Source organism: Arachis hypogaea, chromosome 5, assembly GCF_003086295.3.
Source record: "Arachis hypogaea cultivar Tifrunner chromosome 5, arahy.Tifrunner.gnm2.J5K5, whole genome shotgun sequence".
Taxonomy (NCBI): domain Eukaryota; kingdom Viridiplantae; phylum Streptophyta; class Magnoliopsida; order Fabales; family Fabaceae; genus Arachis; species Arachis hypogaea.
This window is the reverse complement of record NC_092040.1, coordinates 77,428,702-77,438,989: the sequence shown is the minus strand read 5'-3', so window position 1 is coordinate 77,438,989 and position 10,288 is coordinate 77,428,702. Positions and strand designations below refer to the sequence as shown.

Sequence of the window (10,288 nt, the reverse complement as noted above, 5' to 3'; positions counted from 1 at the left end):
CATAATGAAAAAAATGAACTGGTTCCTACAAGAACAGTCACAGGGTGGCGTATGTGTATTGACTACAGAAGGCTCAATACAGCCACCAGAAAGGATCATTTTCCTTTACCATTCATAGACCAAATGCTAGAAAGACTAACTGGGCATGACTATTACTGCTTTTTGGATGGCTATTCAGGCTACAACCAAATTGCAGTAGATCTTCAGGACCAAGAGAAAACAGCATTCACTAGCCCTTCTGGCGTATTTGCCTACAGGAGAATGCCTTTTGGTCTGTGCAATGCACCTGCAACCTTTCAAAGGTGCATGCTCTCTATCTTCTCAGATATGGTAGAGAAATTTCTGGAAGTCTTCATGGATGACTTTTCAGTATATGGAGATTCATTTAGCTCCTGTCTTAATCACCTAGCACTTGTCCTGAAAAGATGCCAAGAGACTAACCTGGTTTTAAACTGGGAAAAATGTCACTTTATGGTGACTGAAGGGATTGTCCTTGGGCACAAAATTTCAAGCAGGGGAATAGAGGTGGATAAGGCAAAGGTAGAGGTAATTGAAAAATTACCACCACCTGCCAATGTTAAGGCAATCAGAAGCTTTCTGGGGCATGCAGGATTCTACAGAAGGTTTATAAAGGATTTTTCGAAAATTGCAAAACCTCTGAGTAACCTGTTAGCTACAGACACACCATTTGTGTTTGACACACAGTGTCTGCAAGCATTTGAGACCCTGAAAGCTAAGCTGGTCACAGCACCAGTCATCTCTGCACCAGATTGGACATTGCCATTTGAATTAATGTGTGATGCCAGTGACCATGCCATTGGTGCAGTGTTGGGACAGAGGCATAACAAGCTTCTGCACGTCATTTACTATGCCAGCCGTGTTCTAAATGACGCACAGAAGAACTACACAACCACAGAAAAAGAGTTACTTGCAGTGGTCTATGCCATTGACAAGTTTAGATCCTATCTAGTGGGGTCCAAAGTGGTTGTGTACACTGACCATGCTGCTCTTAAATACTTACTCACAAAGCAGGATTCAAAACCCAGGCTCATAAGATGGGTGTTGCTTCTGCAAGAGTTTGATATAGAAATAAGAGACAGAAAAGGGACAGAAAACCAAGTAGCTGATCATCTGTCCCGAATAGAACCAGTAGCTTGGGCGTCCCTCCCTTCTACTGAGATCTCTGAGACTTTCCCAGATGAGCAACTCTTTGCCATTCAGGAAGCTCCATGGTTTGCAGATATTGCAAATTATAAAGCTGTGAGGTTCATACCCAAAGAGTACAGCTACGTGCAGAGAAAGAAATTAATTTCAGATGCCAAGTACTACCTCTGGGATAAACCATATCTCTTTAAGAGATGTGCTGACGGAGTGATCCGTAGATGTGTACCCAGAGAAGAAGCACAAAGGATCCTATGGCATTGCCATGGATCACAGTATGGAGGACATTTTGGAAGTGAGCGAACAGCCACTAAAGTCCTCCAATGTGGCTTCTACTGGCCTACTCTCTATAAAGATTCCCGAGAGTTTGTGCGTAACTGTGACAGTTGCCAAAGAGCTGGCAACTTGCCTCATGGATATGCCATGCCTCAACAAGGGATATTAGAGATAGAATTGTTTGATGTATGGGGAATTGACTTCATGGGACCATTCCCACCATCATACTCAAACACTTACATTCTGGTGGCAGTGGACTATGTATCTAAGTGGGTAGAAGCAATTGCTACACCCACTAATGATACCAAGACCGTGCTGAAATTCCTCCAGAAAAACATCTTCAGCAGATTTGGTGTTCCCAGAGTATTAATCAGTGACGGAGGCACTCATTTCTGTAACAAACAGCTATACTCTGCTATGGTTAGATATGGAATTAGCCACAAAGTGGCAACTCCGTATCATCCACAGACAAATGGGCAAGCTGAAGTCTCTAACAGAGAGCTAAAAAGAATCCTGGAATGGACTGTGATAGCCCGAAGAAAGGATTGGGCAAAGAGCTTGGATGATGCTCTGTGGGCATACAGAACAGCATTCAAGACTCCTATAGGAACCTCTCCATACCAACTGGTGTATGGGAAGGCCTGTCATTTGCCTGTGGAACTGGAACATAAAGCCTATTGGGCAACCAGATTCCTAAACATGGATGCACAGTTAGCCGGTGAAAAAAGACTGCTCCAGCTAAATGAGCTAGAGGAGTTCAGACTCAATGCCTTTGAAAATGCAAAAATTTATAAGGAAAAGGCAAAGAAATGGCATGACAAGAAGTTGTCAACCAGAGTCTTTGAGCCAAGACAAAAAGTCCTGCTCTTCAACTCTAGGCTTAGACTGTTTCCAGGAAAACTCAAATCCCGGTGGAGGGGTCCGTATGTGATTACAGGAGTGTCACCATATGGATATGTTGAGCTTCAGGATATTGATTCTGACAAAAAGTTCATTGTTAATGGACAGAGAATCAAACATTGTCTTGAAGGCAATTTTGAGCAGGAATGCTCAAAACTGAGACTTGAGTGATCCTCAGTGAAAGTCCATCTAAAGACAGTAAAGAAGCGATTGCTGGGAGGCAACCCAGTCATTAGGAAGTTGTATGAATTGTTCTTACAGAGGCAAGTATAAAAAATGAAGGGATTCACAGAGTTACAGAAGGATTCAGCTCAAAAAGCAGAGAAAAAGAGCTTACTGGCGAAAAAATGCCAGTAAGGGGCATTTTGGGCGTTAAACGCCAGAATGGGTACCATTCTGGGCGTTTAACGCCAGGAATGGTGCCATTTTGGGCGTTAAACGCCAGAATGGGCACCATTCTGGGCGTTTAACGCCAGGTGTGCAGCATCCTGGGCGTTCTGAAAAACGCCCAGTGATGAAGGATTTCTGGCGTTTAACGCCAGCCAGGGCACCTGGCTGGGCGTTAAATGCCCAAAAGGGGCACCAAATGGGCGTTAAACGCCAGAATGGGTGCCATTCTGGGCGTTTAACGCCAGAAAGGTGGGGGGGACCACAATTTTGTTTTCAAATCAGATTTTTTCAAACTTTCCTTTTCTCACCCATATTTTTCTACAAAAATACATTTCAATCTCTCATTATTCACTTTCAAATTTTAAAAAATTTAAAATCATTCTTCAAATCATTCCCAAATTTTGTTCAAAAACTCACCCTTCTTTCAATTTCTTTCCATATCCCCTCAAATCTCCTTTCAAATTTTGCTTTTTTTCGAAAATCTCTCCCCCCCACTCTATAAATAAACGTTTGCCACCCCTCATTCCCCACACCATTCGAATTTCCTCTTTCTCTCTCTCTTCTCTTCTTTCTTTTCTTTTTGCTTGAGGACAAGCAAACCTCTAAGTTTGGTGTGCTTTTCCGTGATCACTAAGCCAAGATTCATCAAAATCATGGCTCCTAAAGGAAAACAAACCAATTTAAGAGGAAAGAAAGAGAATAATCCAAAGAATCTTTGAAACCAAGAGAAGTTCTTAACCAAAGAACATGAAGACCATTATCACAAAATAATGGGTCTGAGGTCAGTGATCCCGGAAGTTAAATTTGATCTGAAAGAAGATGAATATCCGGGGATCCAAGAGCAAATTCGAAACAGAGGATGGGAAGTTCTGACCAATCCTGAAATAAAGGTTGGAAGGAACATGGTTCAGGAATTCTACTCTAATCTGTGGCTAACAGATAAGCAAAGAATGACTGGAACTGCTTACCATACCTACAGAACCATGGTCAGAGGGAAAGTTATGTACTTCCATCTGGACAAAATAAGAGAAATCTTCAAACTACCTCAACTGCAAGATGATCCTGATTCCTTCAATAGGAGGATGGTGAGAGCAGATAAAGGGTTGGATCAAGTTCTAGAGGACATATGCCTCCCTGGAACTAAGTGGATAACCAATTCAAAAGGTGTCCCAAACCAACTCAAGAGGGGAGACCTCAAACCAATTGCAAGAGGTTGGCTAGACTTTATTGGGCATTCCATATTGCCCACTAGCAACCGTTCTGAGGTCACCATCAAGAGAGCAGTGATGGTTCATTGCATTATGCTTGGAAAAGAAGTGGAGGTTCATCATGTGATTGCTTGTGAGATCTACACAATTGCAAATAAGAATTCCACTGAAGCCAAATTGGCTTACCCAAGCTTGATTTCCTTGCTCTGTAAAGAGGCTGGTGTGAAGATGGGAGTAGATGAGTTCATACCCATTGAACACCCAATTACCAAGAAGTCAATGGAAGGCCAAATGCAAGACAACTCTATCAAGAGGAGGGCGCAGGAATTCCTCCCTGAATTCCCAAGAATTGACTACTGGACCAGCCTAGAAGCATCTATCACCAAGTTGCAAGAGACTATGGAGCAACTGAAGGAAGAACAGCAGAATCAGAACTGCATGCTCTGCAAATTGCTGAAGGAACAAGAGAAGCAGGGGCGTGAACTCCAAGAGTTGAAACGCCAAAAGCTCTCCTCTCAAGCTGAGGGAGCATCCACTTCTCAAAATCAAGGTTGTTGAGTCCTAACTCTGTGAAAATCTCTATCATTAGGAGCCTATGTTTTTGCGTTTTCTTTTTCTTTTGTCTTGTTTTCTATTTTTATTTTTTTAGTCTTATATCTATTTTTGAGTCTTGTTCTTAATTCATAGTTAATAAAATTGAAATTTTATGCCTTAAAGTTATGAATGTCCTATGAATCCATCACCTCTCTTAAATGAAAAATGCTTTAATCATAAAAGAACAAGAAGTACAGGATTTCGAAATTTATCCTTGAAACTAGTTGAATTAGCTTGATGTGGTGACAATACCTTTTGTTTTCCGAATGAATGCTTGAACAGTGCATATGTCTCTTGAATTTGTTGTTTTGAGAATGTTAAAATTGTTGGCTCTTGAAAGAATGAGGAAAAAGAGAACTGTTATTGAGGATCTAAAAAATCATTAGATTGATTCTTGAAGCAAAAAAAAAGCAGTGAAAAAAAAACTTTCGAAAAAAAAAAGAGAAAAAAAAAGAAAAAGAAAAGAAATAAAGTTGTGATCCAAGGCAACAAGAGTGTGCTTAAGAACCCTGGACACCTCTAATTGGGGACTTTTAGCAAAGCTGAGTCACAATCTGAAAGGGTTCACCCAATTATGTGTCTGTGGCATGTATGTATCCGGTGGTAATACTGGAAGACAGAGTGCTTTGGGCCACAGCCAAGACTCATACACTAGCTATGTTCAAGAATCATTATGCTCAACTAAGAGAATCAATAACACTATCTGAGTTCTGAGTTCTTATAGATGCCAATCATTCTGAACTTCAAGGGATAGAGTGAGATGCCAAAACTGTTCGGAGGCAAACAGCTACTAGTCCCGCTCATCTAATTGGAGCTATGTTTCCTTGATATTTTGGAGTCTATAGTATATTCTCTTCTTTTTATCCTATTTTGATTTTCAGTTGCTTGGGGACAAGCAACAATTTAAGTTTGGTGTTGTGATGAGCGGATAATTTATACGCTTTTTGGCATTGTTTTTAGTGTGTTTTTAGTATAATCTAGTTAGTTTTTAGTATATTTTTATTAGTTTTTAGCTAAAATTCACTTTTCTGGACTTTACTATGAGTTTGTGTGTTTTTCTGTGATTTCAGGTATTTTCTGTCTGAAATTGAGGGTCCTGAGCAAAAATCTGATTCCGAGACCAAAAAGGACTGCAGATGCTGTTGGATTCTGACCTCCCTGCACTCGAAGTGGATTCTCTGGAGCTATAGAAGCCCAATTGGCGAGCTCTCAACGGCGTTGGAAAGTAGACATCCTGGGCTTTCCAGCAATATATGATAGTCCATACTTTGCCCAAGATTTGATGGCCCAAACCGGCGTGGCAAATCAGCCTCAGAAATTCCAGCGTTTAACGCTGGAACTGGCATGAAACTTGGAGTTAAACGCCCAAACTGGCATGAAAGCTGGCGTTTAACTCCAGAAAAGGTCTCTACACGAAAATGCTTCATTGCTCAACCCAAGCACACACCAAGTGGGCCCGGAAGTGGATTTTTAAGTCATTTACTCATCTCTGTATACCCTAGGCTACTAGTTTACTATTAAAAGGATCATTTGACATTGTATCTGTACCTCATGACACTTTAGACCTTTCTTTGTGTACTTTCCATGGCATGAGTCTCTAAACCCCATGGTTGGGGGTGAGGAGCTCTGCTGTGTCTTGATGGATTACTGCAATTACTACTGTTTCTCATTCAATCATGCTTGCTTCCATTCTAAGATAACACTTGTTCTCAACCCGGATGAATGTGATGATCCGTGACAATCATCATCATTCTCAACTATGAACGTGTGCCTGACAACCACCTCCGTTCTACCTTAGATTAAGTAGTTATCTCTTGGATTCTTTAATCGGAATCTTCGTGGTATAAGCTAGAACTGATGGCGGCATTCAAGAGAATCCGAAAGGTCTAAACCTTGTCTGTGGTATTCTGAGTAGGATTCAATGATTGAGTGACTGTGACGAGCTTCAAACTCCTAGCAGGCGGGGCGTTAGTGACAGACGCAAAAGAATCACTGGATTCTATTCCGGCCTGACCGAGAACCGACAGATGAATTCCGCGTGCTGTGACAGAGCATATCCAATCGTTTTCACTGAGAGGATGGGAGGTAGCCATTGACAACGGTGAAACCCTACATACAGCTTGCCATGGAAGGAGACTTGCGTGTTTGAAGAAGAAGACAGTAGGAAAGCAGAGATTCAGAAGATGGAGCATCTCCAAACCTCAACCTATTCTCCATTACTGCAAAACAAGTAATCATTTCATGTTCTTTTGCTTTTCACAATCAATCCTGATAATTTCTGATATCCTGACTAAGATTTACAAGATAACCATAGCTTGCTTCAAGCCGACAATCTCCGTGGGATCGACCCTTGCTCACGCAAGGTATTACTTGGACGACCCAGTGCACTTGCTGGTTAGTTGTGCGGGGTTGCAAAAGTGTGATTGCAATTTCGTGCACCAGTAAGCTTTGCTGAACCCATGTATCTAGTTCACTAATGAGCAAGGGAGGTTCACCTTCCCAAGTCTCATTACCAAACAACTTGGCATTTAGCTTCATGATGGCTCCTTGATATTGAGCAACTTGCTCTCCAATTACATTTTCATCATCATCAGAGGAAGAATAGACTTCAGAGCTCATGAATGGAAGAAGGAGGTTTAATGGGATCTCTATGGTTTCTATATGACCTTCAGATCCCTTTGGGTCCTCAATAGGGAATCCCTTCTTGCTTGAGAGACGTCCCATGAGGTCTTCCTCACTGGGATTCACGTCCTCTCCTTCCTTCCCAGGTTCGGCCATGTTGATTATGTCTATGGCCTTGCACTCTCGTTTTGGATTCTCTTCAGTATTGCTTGGGAGAGTACTAGGAGGAGTTTCAGTGACTTTCTTACTCAGCTGGACCACTTGTGCCTCCAAATTTCTGATGGAGGACCTTGTTTCACTCATGAAACTTAAAATGGCCTTAGACAGATCAGAGACTAAGTTTGCTAAATTAGAAGTGCTCTGTTCAGAATTCTCTGTCTGTTGCTAAGAAGATGATGGATAAGGCTTGCTATTGCTGAGCCTATTTCTTCCACCATTATTAAATCCTTGTTGAGGCTTTTGTTGATCCTTCCATGAGAAATTTAGATGATTTCTCCATGATGAATTATAGGTGTTTCCATAATGTTCACCCATGTAATTTACCTCTGCTATTGCAGGGTTCTCAGGATCATAAGCTTCTTCTTCAGAAGATGCCTCTTTAGTACTGTTGGATGCATTTTGCTATCCATTCAGACTTTGAGAAATCATGTTGACTTGTTGAGTCAACATTTTGTTTTGAGCCAATATGGTATTCAGAGCATCAATTTCAAGAACTCCCTTCTTTTGAGGCGTCCCATTATTCACGGAATTCCTCTCAGAAGTGTACATGAACTGGTTATTTGCAACCATGTCAATAAATTCTTGAGCTTCTGCAGGCATTTTCTTTAGGTGAATGGATCCACTTGTAGAATGGTCCAGTGACATCTTAGAGAACTCAGATAGACCATAATAAAATATATCCAAAATGGTCCACTCTGAAAGCATGTCAGAAGGACACCTTTTGGTCATTTGCTTGTATCTTTCCCAAGCTTCATAGAGGGATTTACCATCTTTTTGTTTGAAAGTCTAAACATCCACTCTAAGCTTGCTCAGCTTTTGAGGAGGAAAGAACTTAGCCAAGAAGGCCGCGACCAGCTTATCCTATGAGTCCAAGCTATCTTTAGGTTGTGAATCCAACCATATTCTAGCTCTTTCTCTTACAGCAAAGGGGAAAAGCATGAACCTGTAGACTTTAGGATCTACTCCATTAGTTTTAACAGTCTCACAAATATGCAAGAACTCAGTTAAAAACTGGTAGGGATCTTCTGATGTAAGTCCATAGAACTTGCAGTTCTGTTGAAGTAGAGCAACTAGTTGAGGTTTCAGCTCAAAATTGTTTGCTCCAATGGCTGGGATTGAGATGCTTCTTCCATCAAACTTGGAAGTAGGTGTAGTGTAATCACCAAGCATCCTCCTTGTATTATTATTTTTGGCTGCCATCTCCTTTTCTTTTTCAAAAATTTCTGTAAGGTTGACTCTGGATTGTTGTAATTTAGCTTCTATTTGTTTCCTTTTCAGAGTTCTTTCAGGTTCAGGATCTGCTTTAACAAGAATATTCTTGTCCTTGCTCCTGCTCATATGAAAAAGAAGGGGACATAAAATAATAATAGGGATCCTCTTTACCACAGTAGAGAGATTCCTTTATGTTTGTAGAAGAAAAAGGGAATAGAAGAAGGAAAAGGTAAGAATCCAAACACAAGGGTGAAGCTAGGCTCAGATTCTTGAGATGAAGAGAAGTGTTAGTAAATAAATAAATAAATAGAAGAAGATGACAGGGAGAGAATTCGAAAATTAATTTTGAAAAAGAGTTAGTGATTTTTGAAAATTAAAAGAAGAATTAAAATTAAAATTAAAATTTAAAACAATTAGTTAATTAAAATAATTTTGAAAAAGAGGGAGGTAATTTTCAAAAATTAGAGAGAGAAAAGTAGTTAGGTGGTTTTGAAAAAGATAAGATATAGTTAAAACAAACTAAAAGTCAACTAGTTAGTTGAAAAAGATTTCAAATTTAATTTTGAAAAAATAAGAAGTTAGAAAAGATATTTTGAAGTCAACTTTTTGAAAAGGATATTTTAAAAGGATATGATTGAAAAAGATATTTTGAAAAAGATTTGATTTTTAAAGTTAAAATTAATTACTTGACTAACAAGAAACTAAAAGATAAGATTCTAGAATTTAAAGATTGTACCTTTCTTAACAAGAAAGTAACAAACTTCAAATTTTTGAATCAATCACATTAATTGTTAGTAAAGCCTTTGAAAATCATGAATTAAAGATAAGAAAAAGATTTTAAAATTAAAATAAAAAATTTTCGAAAAATAGTAAGAAAAATGAAAAAGATTTGATTTTTGAAAAAGTTTTGAAAAGATAAGATTTTTAAAATTGAAAATTTGACTTGACTTATAAGAAATAGCTAAGTTCTAAAACATTTTTGACTAAGTCAACTCAAATTTTCAAAATTTTGAGAGAAATAAGGAAAATATATTTTTTTATTTTTGAAATTTTAATGATGAGAGAGAAAAAATAAAACGTCATTTTTGTGTTTTTCTCTTTGGATCAAAACAAAGAATGCATGCAAGAACACTATGAATATCAAGATGAACACCAAGAACAGTATGAAGATCATGATGAACATCAAGAACATATTTTTGAAAAATTTTTGATGCAAAGAAAACATGCAAGACACCAAACTTAGAAATCTTTAGTGCTTAGACACTATGAATGCAAAAATGCACATGAAAAACATCATAAACACAAAACAAGAAAATTTAAAGATCAAAAAAGAAGACTTACCAAGAACAACTTGAAGATCATGAAGAACACTATGAATGACTTTTCGAAAAATGCAACAATTTTTTAAAAAAAAACATGCAATTGACACCAAACTTAAAAAATGACACTAGACTCAAATAAGAAACACAAAATATTTTTTGGATTTTATGATTTTATTAAATTTTTTTTGTATTTTATTATTTTTTTTCAAAAATTAATTTTTTTTGGAAAAACGAAAATAGATAAATTTTTTTGAAAGAATTGTTGAAAAAAATTTTTGAAAAGAAAATTACCTAATCTGAGCAACAAGATGAACCGTCAGTTGTCCATACAAGAAAAATCCCTGGCAACGGCGCCAAAAACTTGATAGGCGAAATTGTGACCTC

At 38.6% G+C, this 10,288-nt stretch overlaps 1 non-coding gene across 1 annotated transcript; it reads left to right on the top strand.

Annotated features, from left to right (window-relative positions):
• The first annotated feature begins 8,069 nt into the window (after positions 1-8,069).
• On the top strand, positions 8,070-8,177 carry LOC112804758 (small nucleolar RNA R71). Its single transcript, XR_003203374.1, has one exon. It is a non-coding gene; the product is annotated as a small nucleolar RNA R71 (small nucleolar RNA).
• The last annotated feature ends 2,111 nt before the right edge of the window (positions 8,178-10,288 follow it).